We start from the raw sequence: 12118 nt of genomic DNA, 5'->3' as shown, positions 1-12118 counted from the left end.
AGTAGGGGAGAGATGAAGACATTTTTGGAATTAAATGAAAATAGAGAAACAATTACCAAAATCTATGGGACACTTTGAAGGCAGTGTTGAGAGGAAAGTTCATAGCATTGAGTTCCCACATAACAGGAACAGAAAGTCACCAAGAAAACAACCTAATGACACAACTCAAGGACCTAGAAAGACTGCAACAGTCTAATCCCAAAGCCAGCACAATGAAGGAAATTAAAATCAGAGCAGAAATAAATGAAATAGAAAACAACAACAAAAAAAAAATTCAAAGAATCAACAAAACAAAAAGCTGGTTCTTTGAAAAGATTAATAGGATTGACAAACCCCTGGCCAACCTAATCAAAAGAAAGAGAGAATCAACTCAAATTATTAAAATCAGAAATGAAAAAGGAGACATCACCACAAACAGAGGGGAAATTCAAAGGGTTATTAGAAACAATTTTGAGAATTTATACTCCAACAGACTGGAAAACATGGAAGAAATCGATAGATTTCTAAGCACATATAACCTACCTAAATTGAACCAGGAGGACATAGCACACCTAAGCCAACAAAAAGCAAACAAAGAAATAGAAACAGCAGCCAAAATTCTGCCAACAAAGAAAAGCCAAGGCCCCGATGGGTTCCCAGCTGAATTCTACACAACTTTCAGTGAAGAACTAATACCAATACTTCACAACTTGTTCTGGGAAAATGAAAGAGATGGAATTCTTCCTAATTCCTTCTAGGTGGCCAGTATCACATTAATCCCCAAACCAAATAAAGATACTTTAAGAAAGGAAAATAACAGACCAATACCTTCATGAAAAATAGACGCAAAAATTCTAAACAAAATACTAGCTATACGCATTCAAAACCATATCAAGAGAATTGTACACCATGACCAAGTTGGTTTCATCCCAGAAAAGCAAGGCTGGTTCAACATACTCAAATCAATACATGTTATTCACCACATAAATAGAACTGAAAACAAAAATCACATGATCATTTCAATAGATGCTGAAAAAGCATTTGACAAAATCCAACACCCATTTATGTTAAAAACACTGCAGATTATTGAAATAGAAGGAACATATTTCAACATTATTAAGGCTATGTACAATAAACCCAAAGCCAACATCATATTGAATGGAGAAAAACTGCAATAGTTCCCTTTAAAATCAGGAATAAGACAAGGATGCCCATTATCACCTCTCCTTTTCAATATAGTCCTTGAGACTCTTGCCACAGGAATAAGACAAGAAAAGGAAATCAAAGGAATTCAAATAGGAAGAGAGGAGCTAAAACTATCCTTATTTGCAGATGATATGATTCTTTATCTAGAAGATCCAATGAACTCAAGCAAAAGAATTCTGTATCTGATTAACCAATTCAGCAAATTTGCAGGATACAAAATCAACCTAAAGAAATCAGTTGCTTTTCTTTAGGCCAACAATGAATCCACAATGATTGAAATAAAGAAAACTATTCCAGTTACTATACCATCTAAACCAATAAAATACCTAGGAATAAATCTAACCAAAGATGTAAAAGACCTGTACAGAGAAATCTACAAAACATTAAAGAAAGAAATTGAAGAAGACCTTGAAAGATGGAAGGATCTCCCTTGCTCATGGATAAGTAGAATTAGTATTATAAAAATGGCCATTCTGCCAAAAGTGATCTATAGATTCAATGCAGTTTCCATTAAAATACAAACAACATTTCTCATAGACCTGGAAAAATCAGTTATGAATTTTGTATATAGAAAGAAAAGACCCAGAATAGCCAGAGCAATTCTCAGCAACAAGAACCAGGCAGGAGGCATCACAATCCCAGACTTCAAATTATACTATAGTGTAATAGTAGTAAAAACAGCATTGTATTGGCACAACAATAGGCAGACTGACCAGTGGAACAGTATAGAAGACACAGAAACAAACCCACACATCTATAGTCAACTGATCTTTGACAAAGGGGCCAAACTCATACGCTGGAGAAAAGACAGTCTTTTCAACACATGGTGCTGGGAGAACTGGCTATCCATTTGTAGAAAGTTGGATCTGAATTCTTACTTCTCACCATGCACAGGTATCAACTTGAAATGGATCAAAGACTTAGAAATTAGATGAGAGACTGTGAAGTGACTAGAGAAAGGCATAGGATAAACACTCCAACATACAGGCACAGGAAGTAACTTTCTCAATAAGACTTCCAAAGCATAAGAAATTAAAGCAAGAATTAATAAGTGGGATCTCTTCAAACTAAAAAGTTTCTTCTCATCAAAGGAAACCATCAAGAACCTAAAGAGGAAGCCTACAGAATAGGAGATCTTTACAAGCCACCACTCTGATAGGGGGCTAATATCCAGAATATACAAAGAGCTTAAAAGACTCTACACTAGCAAAACAAACAATCAAATAAATAAGGGCAACTGAACTGAATAGACACTTCACAAAAGAAGAGATACAAATGGCCAATAGATACATGAAAAGATGTTCAACATCACTAGCCATCAGGGAGATGCAAATCAAAACTACACTGAGATTCCATCTAACCCCAATTGGAGTGGCAAACATAAAGAAACCAAACAACAACAGTTGCTGGTGAGGATGTGGGGAAAGCAGAACTCTTTTACACTGTTGGTGGGAGTGCAAAGTAGTTCAGCCCTTATGGATATCAGTATGGAAATTCCTTAGAAAACTGGGAATAGATCCACCTTTTGATCTGGCTATACCACTCCTGGGTATCTTTACAAAGGGGTTGAAATCAGTGAACTACGTTAACATGTGCATACCCATGTTAATAGCAGCACAGTTTGTAATAGCCAAACTATGGAACCAACCTAGATCTCCATCAACAGATGATTGCATTGCAAAATTATGGGAAATACACACAATGGAATTATATTCAGCTATAAAGAAAAAATAACATAATAGCATTTGCAAGAAGATGGAAGGAACTAGAGAACATTATGTTAAGTGAGATTAATCAAGCACAGAAAGAGAAGGGACATATGTTTTCTCTAATATGTTCAAGCTAGGGAGTAGTGGTAATACCAGAGGGACTCCAGATGATGGAGGGTAAATCTCAGCAAAGCTTGAATGGAAGGATAGGAGGGGAAGAAAGCTGAGGTTGTTCAATGGAGGAGCTACATACGAATATGTGTAATAGCATAAACACAATGTGATTAACCTGGACACTCTCTTTCGGCGGGGGAGGGAAAGGGAGGAGGAAGGGCATGAAGCACAATGTAAATGTCCATCACTCAATATGTTCCACTAATAAAAAAAATAAAAATAAATTTAAAAATGCATACCATTTTTGATATGTTGCACATATAAATATATTTAAAAATAAAATATACTTAAATATAAAAATAAAAGCATTTTCTGATGTCTCCTAGTCCTTAAAAAAATGGAACTAAATTCTTACCTTTCACCCTATATGGCAATCAACTTGAGGTAGATCAAAGAACTGGAAGTCAGACAAGAAACTGTGAAGCTATTAGAGAAGAGCAGACTCCAACATATAGGCACAGGTAGTAACTTTCTAAACAAGACTGTCAAAGCTCAAGAATTAAAAAAAAGAATTAACAAATGAGATGGCATCAAAGTAAAAAGTTTCTGTTCAACAAAGGAAATCATCAAGCACCTAAAGAAAATGCCTACAGAATGGGAGAAGATCCTTACCAGCTATCACTCTCATAGAGGGCAAATATCCAGAATATACAAAGAAATTAAAAGACTTTACACTAGCAAAACAAATAACCCAATCAAAAAATGAACAACTGCATTGAATACATACTTCACAAAAGAAGAGAGACAAATGGCCAATAGATACATAAAAAACATGTTCAACATTCTTAACCATCAGGGAGACGCAAATCAAAACTACACTGAGATTCCATCTAACCCCAATCAGAATGGCAAGCATAAAAAAGTCAAATAACAATAAATGTTGGCAAGGGTGTAGAAAAATAGGAACTGTTACACTGTTGGTGGGAGTAAAAACTAGTTCAGCTTTTATGCAGATCCGTGTGGAGATTCCTTAGAAAACTGGAAATGCATCCACCCTAATTCCAGTTTTCTAAGGAATCTCCACACTCCTGGATATCTTTCCAAAGGATTGAAACCAGGGAACTACAGAAATATATACATACCCATGTTCATAGCAGCATAATTCCCTATAGCCAAACTATATAATCCACCTGGCTGTCCTTCAACAGATGAATGGAGTATAAAATTATGGGAAATACACACAGTGGAATTCTACTCAGCAATAAAAACGAACAAAATTATGTCGTTCATAAAAAAATTAAAATACCTGAAGAACATTATATTCAGTGACATTCTCAAGCTAGGGAATATTTAGGGACTGCAGATAATGAAGGAGATCCTCACTATAACCTGGTATGAAGGGTAGTGGAGGAGGAAGACTGAGGTTCGTGAATGGAAACACTACATTCAACTCTGTGTAAACATGTGAATATACCATTGTCAGTCTAGACACTTGGTATTGAAAGGAAAGGAGATGGGGAGGTAGAAGGGGCTCCAAGTACTGCATAAATGTGCGCTATTGTCAACCTGATATACATTAGGATGTAAGACTATAATGCACCACTAAAATTTTAAAAAAGAAAAAAACTAAATGTATTTTGTGTGTGTGGTACTAGGGATTGAACCCAGGAATGTTTAACAGATAAATAAATACATTTTCAACTTTTAGTTACTAGCAAAGATAAAGGTAGCTACTTTCCAGTGGAGGAAGACCATAATTCTTTGTGCAGCTTTGCACTTCTTTCTTAAGCTGAAAAAGACTCAAGGACATTTGTAAAATACCTACTACATTCTTAAAGAATGTAGGCTTGAAACATTTATTTAGGATTTGTGTTTATATATAAATTATGACCTATCTTTATAGTTCAATGGTTCAAGAATGAACTGTGGAAAGAATGAAGAGAAAATGGGAAAACAGGAAAATCCACTTTACTAACCAATTTGCTAACTTCCAAAGAGAACCTAACACAAAGAGAAAAATACAAAGCAAACAAAACACAGATGTATTTTTAAGGGTTTTAAAGCAAGTGAAATCTCTCATTCATTTTAATCCTATAGTTCTCTTCCAATTCTAGTGCACTAATGTTCTGTTTAGCCATTACTGATTATTTATAACTCTAAATAACTCTAAATAACCATTATATTTTTATTTCAAAACTACCCATAATGGTTATCATTGGCCCTGGACTTGACTCGGAGAGAAAAAGAATGTAATTGAGGACAACAGCTCCCACTACAGTCCTTAGATCAGGGCCAATTTAAGTTGTTTTTTTTTTTTCCACTAGACCATTTCAAGTTCAGTATAAACAGTTATTTTTATAGTTAAAATTATTCATAATAGTAAATCAGTCTATTATTAGAGTATGTCTACTGTGTTTTCTGCAAAAACATTGTTTAATTGACAAAGTGATAATCATAGAATTTTATATTTATTTTGATATAAAACCCAAAAAATATGGAAAAGTGACAAGTTCTTTCTTTTTACACAGACAAATATTCTTCTATATAACCATAATAAATCACTTAATTCTTTTCTTTGCCACCATGGAAAGCAAACATAATTTGTTTCATAGGAAAGTACCTAAATAAAAATAAGTAGTTCCTTAAAGCATTCTCCAGGATAAAGTTTTTAGGCTCCTCATCCCTTTCCCTAGTAATATATACTAACAACCTTCCAAAATCCATTAGTGAGAAAAAGACAGTTCTCCAAATAGGTTCTGATTAATACAGTCACACCATCATGTTTTATGAAATATATTTATTAATACATACCATTAATATATACCTAATGGTTTAAAGGACATTGCTGCCAGATCTTCTGAGTTGCACATCTAGACAACACTTGATTCAGTTAAAATAAATCTGCTTAATCACAAAACACTATGAAAGAAGTAGCCCTTTTCTGTCAGAAGAAGGACTTATAAACACATGATTTCAGTTTCCTCAGCTTTATAACAGAGATATACCCAGAAAGACCCATAGGGAGAAGAGAGGTAAAAGTAAAAATTTAAGGCACACAATAAAATAGGACTTTCACCTCCTTGTTTTCAAATGCAACAGAGTTTGTCTTGTAAATAAACCAGATTGGAAAATAAAAGGGACATTATATAAACAAAAGAACTCTAAATAACTCTAAATAATCTTTATATTTTTATTTTTATAGAGTAAAATCTATATTTAACCATGTAACTAAATTTTGCTAAAGATCGTCTATCTGGTGGACATGTTAAACCAGGACAAAAATATTCCTAATTCATTTATCTCTTTCAGGTTGACAATGTATTATTATCTGCATATCTTTCTCACTGCATCTAGAAAGTGTATACATTTATATAGAGAATTTGACAGTAACCAGAATATGCATATGTCTCTCACTTTAATATTTTTTTATTTATAGATCTATCTATGAATAATCCAACTAACTTTTCTAGTTTTCCTGATTTTCCTTCGTAGCTTTTATTATACTATTTGAAAAATTAAGTCCATATGTATGGGATTCTACAATAAAAAGTTCATAGGAAGCTACAGAACACAGACAGTTTGGGTCTTTTGTCTACAAAGCTGCTTTGACCTTTACAGAATTCACTGATGTTATCCTTACTTTCTTCATTTACCACAGCTCAATACAATTTCTTTCTCAGATCTACTATTTTGAACTACTGCTGGCTTTTGGCCTCCCATCATAATCCAAATTTTCTCAACTTTTTCTCCTGAAATTTAAGGCAAATGCATAAAACCAAAAGATTTCTTAGATGGAGTATACTTAAATCTGGTCAGTGAATACCATTTGAATTTACATTGAGTTTTCTTTCTGAGAACTTCAAATTCTCTAAAAATCTCAGACGACCTCAGAACGTCATTGTAGAGTGTTGGAAGCTGGGCAACCTTGAGACTGTGCCCATTCATCCCAAGGACTGAGAACTTAACTGATTTTCACAGGCTGCCAGCCCTAGCACAAAAAAATACAATAGTAAAGAAAAAACTATACAAATTATGTTCAAATATAGTAAATTAAGTAAATTAAGATTATTTCTTAATTTACTCAATGTTTCAGACTAAGAGAAATCAAAATGAACATGGCCTCTAAAATGTCAACATGAAATCCATTTCATTCTCTGAGAGTAAGTTTTAACATAAACACTTTATTTTACTTGGGTAGAAATCAGTGTTCTAACCCTATTACCCCTACCCTTCAAAATCATTTTGGCTACATTTAGTTGCCAAGATGTTTTTTCTCTTATAGATAAGATCTACTACTTAATTTTACCTATGAACTTTTTAAATAAATGCTTTTGTTTCTTCTGGAATATGTTAAAAATACATTTTGGTAATTTGTATCTCAATTGTGATTCCATTTACAGAAAAACAGTGAGGGTAGTGTGTGTTGTGATGGTGTTAATGTATTCATTCAGTATATTGTTAGACATATGGGCAGCCAGGTCATTTTTTTTCCTACACTGTCGATTTTAAAAGAAAAGTTCTAGATGTGCATTTTTTTGTACATAAGATATAGTGTTCAAATAGGAACAGAGTATAAGAACATTGGTACTTGTCAGCTCCGTGCTGTCAGCAGAGATGAGTTTTCAGTGCATGGTATTTTAGATTTCATTATATTGCCCCATGGAGTGTTCCAAAAAAAGTAGCAGGTAAAAAAGTCAGGAGCATTCAAATGAAATGATACTCAAGGGGGTTGAAGAGTGGTTTTCTTGCCCTCAAATTGTCTCTATTGACAGAGTTGACTTCACTCTACCATTGAACTCTGACAAGGTGATTATTTTTAAAAACCAAAATATGGTGCATAATACATTTTAGCCTGGAGCTAAAAGTTGAATGTTAATACTCATTCTTTTTTTGCTGTTCCATGGGAAAAAATACTATTGCTGGAATAGCAAACAAAGAGTTAAGCTCTATCAATTACATGGGGTTAATGAATGATGCCTAAATGAAACCATTTTTAGCAAAAGGGAATTCTTTTATCTTGATATTAAGATTTTGTAAAAAAAAAAAAAAAGAAAGAGAAACTGCAAATTTTTTTTTTTATTCAGAGTAAGTTGAATATCAATTTAGGAGGAAAAAACAAATTTAAACATAATAAAGAATGTGATCTCCAAAACAGGACACTCACAGCCTCTCACAGAACGGACACACATAAGTGCACCCTGTCAGGAGATCCATGCCTCACAGATAGGATTGTGTGCTAGAATGTTAGCCCAATCTTAAATGAACTTCATGGCCTGGATCTATAAATCCTTTTCTCAAATACAATGTATATTTGAGACAGAGTTGCTATGCTTTGCTTCTGCAGGTGGCTGGTCTTCCAGGTCTAGAGAGAGTTTTTAGATTTTTTTTTTTAATGCAGGTGCTCTTTGCAAGAAGAAATAGTTCAGAGGGTTGATCTGGTCAAATATTTATGAATTAGACAGAGAGATACCTATTTAAAATGTTTTTCTGAGATTTGTGCTTAGAATAAAATGTATCTTACTTTTAAAAACTACCTACTCAAGCCAGGCATGGTAGTGCACACCTGTAATCCCAGTAACTGGGAGGTTGAGACAGGAGGGTCACTTTGCTTCAAAATAAAAAAGGGCTGAAGATGTAGCTCAGAGGCAGGATGTCCTCTAGGTTCAATTCCTACACTACATGTGCATGCTCACGTGTGCATCCCCACCCACACATACACACACATACACACACAGATATACACTGCCTATTCATTTAATAACTTTTTGATAAAAGCCCAGAGACAAGAGCACATGGAATTATTTTACTTCCATGTGGAGTAAAAGTAACAACAAATCATTACCTTTATGTGAATAAATTGAAGTGTATTGCTAACCAATTCTCTATTTTTTGTTTGTTCATTTGTTTTTGTTAACATTCTTATTTTAACATAATATCTTAATCATACTATCAGAAACCAAAAACAACAAAAATCTGATTCCATCTGGAGATTCACAAATCTCAGTGATATCTATTGACTCCTTTATGGAGTTCTTTGAAAATGTCCCTTCTTTAGAATTTTTCTTCTTATAATGTCACCAAAGAGAAATTAGCTAGCTAAATGTAGTTTATCCCCAAGAAAAGAAAGTCAATATTTGGAATGCTAGCTATGATTGACAAATATAAGTATATACAATATTTATATATTTAATCATCCTTAAATTTGGATTGTTTAGATAATATCAGAAATAGGTTAAGGTTTCAGCCTTCTTCCTTTTTGAAAACTATCTTTATAGATAAAATGAGAGAAACTGTAAATGATTCAAGGGGTCACAATAATTTTTGTTTGTTTGTTCATATGTGGTTCTGGGGATTAAACCTTGGAGTACTCTGCCACTGCTTCCCCGGCCAGTTCTTATTTTAAGACAGTGTTTCACTATGCTGCCCAGGGTGGCAGAACTTGTGATCCTCCTATGCGGTCTATCTAGTAGCTAGGATTACAGACATGAGGCATCAAGCTTGGGATGATTTTATTTATTTTATTTTATTTTATTTTATTTTATTTGTACTGGGGGTAAAATCCAGGGACTTTATACCTCTGGGCTACACTCCTAGATTGATTTTTTTTTATGTTTTACTTGAAAACAGGATCTCACTAAATTGCTGAGAGCCTCACTAAGTACCTAAGACTGGCTTGGAGCCTGCAGGACCTTCCTGTCTCAGCCTCCTAAGTACTGGGATTACATGTCTGTACCACTGTGCATGGCATGGTTTTTAAAGAACCACGGTGATACATATTTGTAAGCATTTTATGTACAAAACATAAGCAGTTAATGTTGCAGTATGACATGAGCAAGATTAGTTCATACCACAGGCCATGGTGTATCCAGTGATGAAGATTCAGGGCTTAATCATAAAGATGGTAATGTTGATCCTATGAAAATAAACAATCAGATGCATGAAAAAATAAGCAAAATTAAAATGATTACTTGAAATAAGTTGTTATTCATGTTATAGACAGAGTCAATTACCATAATATATAAATTGATCCTTTCAAAGTGATAAGAAAAAATCAACAGAAAAATGTCATGTGATTCAGCAATAGAAAAGATATTCGATTTTCTCATAATTAAAGGAATGCAAATTAAACTATACAGAGACAACATTTTACCTACCAGTTTGACAAAGATTAAGAATCTGGTAACACAGGTCATTGATAAAGGGACAAAAAACAAGCAGATCCTATTTTACTGAAGTGGTATAAGTGCAAATTGTCAAAACAATATAAAGTGCAATTTGGCAGCATGTATTAAAATTTAAAGCTCACCATCCCTTAACCTAGCAATTTCTAGTCATCAGAAATTTTTCTGACAGACTTGAAACTTGACCACATTCAAACAACATACAAGTATATACATAACAAAACATTTTCTAATAACCAAGTGGATACAAACTAAGAGCTTATCAGCTGAGAACTGATTACAAGTTATACCCAGGAAATGGAATGTAATCAGCTATAAACAAAAATTAATATATTTTTTTGCATAGTATGGAGGTAAAGAAGCATGAAACTTTGTATAACATGACATCCCTTGTGTTTTAAGGGAAAGAAAATATGTACTTTTATTTTCTTGGAAATCTATTATATACACCTGAGTTCTCTTTGAACAGATACAATGTGAAGAATAGCATAGGTGCCTTGAGGATGGGAACTGGTGGTCAGGGGAGGAGCTGGAGAGACACCACTCGGGGAGTGTATTACATTAGAAAAAAAGAATGTAGATGTATAAATTAAGGAATTTGTAAGAGAATAAGGTGTTCTTGTATTCTGCAAATCCACCAACAGAACTATTAAACTCAGGACCTGTGCATCCTAAAGTAAATAGGCCATGGTATTCCTCTGGAGATCAAAGCTCTGATGACAGTTTTGAGGGCAGCCTTAAATAGAACATGGAGGTCTTTTCAGCTGGCCTGTGAGTCACATAGAACACATCCCCAGGTGCCCAGGAAGAAATGCCCCAGAAAGAGGCAGACGAGGTTGTCAGTGAACCACATAAAACCAACACGCAAAGGTTACACAACTGATTCAGCTTCAATAAAGCATAAGCACATTTGTTATGTGGAGGAAAGGTTATAGATTTCACTAATATGTCTGCACTTGCTTGTTACAATATCCTTGGGTAAAAATGTCATGCAATTTCAAAATGGCCACTGGGGTGCAATTTGGGATAGAAAACAAAGCAAAGCTACCTAGTTTATACAGGAACAAACTAATTAGATTGGTATCATTAGAGCAGACCTCTAACCAAGTGAGGTAATTTAACTCCAAATTACACAGAAACATGGGGAGTCATGTTGGCCATTTTGTAGGACAAAGTACAAATAAATATCCAGAAAATTCATGGATCCAACTGAAAATATAAAGAGTAAAATGCAAGTTATGCTTTACCACTCAGCATGAAAAGGAGAAAAAATATTTGTATTTATCTGTGACTCAGTGCAATAAATATTATTGTATACAGTTTACACAGAAACATGGGGAGTCATGTTGGCCATTTTGTAGGACAAAGTACAAATAAATATCCAGAAAATTCATGGATCCAACTGAAAATATAAAGAGTAAAATGCAAGTTATGCTTTACCACTCAGCATGAAAAGGAGAAAAAATATTTGTATTTATCTGTGACTCAGTGCAATAAATATTATTGTATACAGTTCTCAAAATGGTCATTCAATTAATGTCATTGCAAGAAGCTATTTTATTACATCAAAATTACTAACATCATGAAAACTAATTTAGCAACTTTTGATAGTATTGAGTATTCAATCATTATCTCCTCTGATATCTCTCTCATACTTTAAATATATTCTTGAAGTCCAAAAGCAAAGGACTTTCAAAGCTTCAGTTAACCAGGAGTAAGAAAGTAAATTCACTTGAAGAGACTTTTCTAATTTTCCCATGCAGTAGTAGTGAGGCTCTCAACAACTTAGTGAGACCCTGTTTCAAAATAAATAAAATAAATAAAATTGAGCTGGAGGTGTAGCTTGGAGATAGAATGTTCCTGGGTTCCATCCTTAAATCCTCAGTAACACACACACACACACACACACACACACACACACACACACAC

Source organism: Muscardinus avellanarius (genome assembly GCF_963383645.1).
Source record: "Muscardinus avellanarius genome assembly, chromosome: 4".
Classification (NCBI taxonomy): Eukaryota; Metazoa; Chordata; class Mammalia; order Rodentia; family Gliridae; genus Muscardinus; species Muscardinus avellanarius.
The sequence above is the reverse complement of the archived record's forward strand: the minus strand, read 5'-3'. Positions refer to the sequence as shown.